Genomic DNA, 4,215 nt, shown 5'->3' on the forward strand with positions numbered 1-4,215 from the left:
GGGGGGTGGGGGTGGGGGTGGGGTGAATTTTAGGAATCTTGCAATTTAGGATGGGTAATCACTTGAATGATGGAGTTATGAACTTTTGAGCATAGATTTATTAGTTTATATAATATTTGACTAGTTTCGAGTCATTTGGCGTCAAATTTGGAGGTTGGAGCGCGTTCTTGAATTGGGAAGTAGGCTTGAGACGAGGTAAGTCTCCTTTCTAACCTTGTAAGAGGGAAATTTCCCCATAGGTGAATTTAATTAAAAATGTGAGTATTTGTGGGGGGGGGGGGGGGGGGGTAGGGAGGGCTACGCACGAAGTGACGAGAGTCCGTACGTGACTACTATTCCTATTATCCCGGTAGTTTAGGTTTACACCATGCTTGTGAATACCGTTATTTGATGATACTTGTTATTTGTATTAAATGGAATTAAGTTGAGACTTCTAAGGATTTAAAGCTTCAAGTCGAATTGCCTTTTTCTTTTAAAGAAAAGAATTTAAGAAAGAATTTGATTTAAATGAATAAATTTATATTTGACCGCGTCGCATGAATGATTCGCGAGCGGGGTGAATAGATGCATCTATGGTTCGGCCCGTTTGACCCTCCGGCAGTGCATTTTATTATTACGTTGGATCGGGCCGTACGACCTCGACATAACTTGCGGATGTTATTTATTTGGAACTTTCTGTGATTTCTACTGCTTTAATGCCTTGAGTGTAAATTGTTAAACGATATGACTGATATTGACATTATAATTATGAAAGAAGAACTTGTCACTTCCTAATATTTACTGTCGGTAATTTTTTGTGATATCCATGCTTAGCATAGCACTTGAATTAATTTATTGTTGGCCCTAGTAAGTGTCAAGTCGCTCCCTCGTCACTACTTCTTCGAGGTTAGACTGGATACTTACTGGGTACATATTGTTATGTACTCATACTACGCTTCTGTACTTAATTGTAAAGGAACTGAGGCAGGCGCATGTAGTTATCCACCTGACGCGCATACTTGATTCGGACTAAAACTTACGGTGAGTTGCCCCCACCCTAGCCGTTCAGTAGCATACCAGAGTTTCTCTTTTGCTTGTATCTGTCTACTTATTTCAGACAGTAGGGTAGTCTTCTTTTGTATATTCTACTAGTTGCCCACACACTTGTGACACTAGATCCTTTGCAAATATTAGTAGACTTGATTTTGGGTTGTATTCCAATAATTATGATTTCTTTAGTTGTTTCCATTTGATTGCCTTAAAAATCCGTTACATATATCAAATGATTCAAATTTAAGTAAAGTTAAATGTTAGGATTGCTTAATAAAAATGAGAAACCCCTAGGTTTTTCATTGTTGGCTTGTCTAGCAACGGTGCTGGACGCCATCACGATCTGATATGGAGTTGGGTCGTGACATCACCTGTTGACCGCCAATTTTTACCCTTCCCTTTCAAATTATTTTATTTATACTTAATAATTTACAATAAAATTTGGCAACATATTTTCCAGTAATGAATATTTATTTTTTCAAAAATTAACGAAGCATTAGTTTTAAAATTTACCACATATATATAGCTAATTTGATAAGTTACTATTTAATTTCAAGTTAATCAAATTATTATGTGAAAATCAAAATTAGTACTACAATTTAGAAAAAATAAAGTATTTTTTATAAATAATTAGTAGTATATAATAATAGTAATTTTTACCACATTTATTAAAAACTATTAAGTTTATTTAAATTGAATTCAAAAGGGGTTAAAAGACCAAAAGGCCAAAATTGCAATTCTTGAATCAAATGTAAAATAGTCATTTAAAATTACTTTGGCCCAATTACTCAAGCCTAATCCGAAAATTACCTAACCCAAACACCCATCTCTTTTCCACCATGGCAATCCAAGTGATCCAATTTATACCAATCACAACACGCCACGTCACCCTCAATCTTCACTTACACAAGAAGCACAAACGAATTTAAGCAATTTGCTCCTCAGATCAACGGTTCACAATTTTTCCCTGATTTTCCTTTTAATCTAAATTCTTGCCCCTAGAGATCAAATCTCAACCATCCAAATTCTTTTGATCTAACGGACACAAATTTTTCCACTTAAGTCATTTCTAGAAACCTAATTACCAACCAATCGGAGCCGTTGATCAACAGATCTAACAGCTCCCGTTGCATCTCCCATTCTTAACCTTGAGACACCCCAAACCTTAGCTCATTTTTCCCAAAACAGCTGCCCTAGTTTCCCTTATCTCTCTTTTGTCTTTCAGGCCCCATCAACCCTAATCAATCATAGTCCTTGCACCAATTCGTGCAAGGTCAAGAATTTGGTCTTCAAATTATCCCCTTTCCCCCTACATCCGCGAATCTAGCCGATCTTTCCATTTTTATTGATTGAATTCAAAATCCCCAAATATGAATGTCACGATCCAAAACCAAACTGTCCTGATGACGCCTATAATAATACTAGACAAGTCGACTACTCAAACAGTTCTAACACTTTAAATCTTTAAAAGATAGTAAAACAGTTTGAATAAAGAAAAATCTCTTAAAATAGAATAGAAAATCATAATTCAATACATAAATCCTTCCCAAAATCGGGATGTCACTGAGTTCCTGAGCATCTACATAAAGGTATAGTCTAGTATACTGTTGATAAGTAGGGATTTTAACCTATTATTTGCTCTCTTTTACTTGTGTTTTAGGATAAAAATATTTGAAGGTATTCCTGGAAACTAATGAAATGTGCTTGCCTGCAGGAATTGTTCAAAATGAGCCAAAGGAACCAAAACCAACTCACAAACGAGTCAAAAGTTGAGCAAAACAAAGACCAGACAAAGAAGCCTGAAGCGCGGATCGCACTAATATTGTGTGGCCGCAAAAGCCATGGTGCGGCCGCGATCAGAATTATGTGGTCCGCATAAGGGAGATTCAAAGAGCTGGCAACTTGAGCAAAAGAGAGGAGTTCGGACCCACCAGAATTGTGCGGCCGCGGAAGTCCCTTGTGCGCCCGCGATCGAAATTCTGCAGTCCACAAGATGAAGAATCAGAGAGTTGATTTCAAGCCAAACCCAAGCAAGTGCGGACCGCATCACTTTTATGCGGCCGCATAATCTGGAGTGCAGCCGCAATTGGAATTATGCGGTCCGCAAAAGTTCAGCTCAAACCAGATCCAAAAGCGAAAAACGCGGACCGCATCAGAATTATGCGGCTGGGAAAGCAAGAGTGCGGCCGCACTCAGAATTATGCGGCCGCACAACGTCCGCAGGGGAAATTTTTTAGATATTTTCAGCTTAGTATAAATAAAACTTTTTGCCATTTTTTGGTTATATCATGTTTTGTATGAGCACGTGAGACGGCTGAGCATTTTGTTTTCTGAAATTTTGTACTATATTCACCTCTTAAAATTAGATTTTCATTCCATAAATTAATGTTATGGATTTTAACTTCATTTCATCTTTAATTTCTGTTATTTCCATGAGCAGCTAAACTAATAGCTAGGGTTGTGATCCAACCCTAGTGTGAGTATTTAATGGGTATTTGATTTTAGGGATTGAATGTGAATGGGCTAGTGATATTTAGCCTAGTTCTTGCTAGAACTATAGAATTAATGGTTGCAAACACTGATTCATGTCTTTATGACTTAGTCTCTACTTGAGAAAGAGGGATTAAGTCTAGGACAACTAGGCTAACGAGGAATCGGGGTGAACCCAAGAAATTGATAGCCCCAATTAAAAGGTTAAACCTAGAGATAGTAATACCCGACTTGAGCTAAAATCAATTGTTTTGTATGAATACCCATTTGGACTTGAGAAAGAAAAATTGGGCAAAATCACTCAAACTACCGAGAGGTATAGAGTGAGTACCCGGGTGTGATAGCTATATTACGACCTCAACTAATCAAGCTTCCCCTAGATTTTGCTACCTGTTAGGTATCCTCCTAGGTAGAAGTCACAACCCTAGTCTCCTTAAACACTTGAAAAACAACAACAAAAATATTGTCCTTAGTTTCAGTCATTGCAATCTTTAAAGTAAAGCTAGAAGTAGAAATCAAATCCAAACTTGTGGAAGTGTAGTTAGACTCAAAGACCGCATCTAGCGTAGATATAAACCTAATTCCAAATATTAACTCCCCGTGGATTCGATCCCGACCTAGTTGGGTTAAGACTACATCGATCACCCTCGCTACTCAATAGGGCGACGTTGCCGGGGAGTTAGACGGTCTTAGCTA

Source organism: Nicotiana attenuata, chromosome 11 (assembly GCF_001879085.1).
Source record: "Nicotiana attenuata strain UT chromosome 11, NIATTr2, whole genome shotgun sequence".
Lineage (NCBI taxonomy): Eukaryota > Viridiplantae > Streptophyta > Magnoliopsida > Solanales > Solanaceae > Nicotiana > Nicotiana attenuata.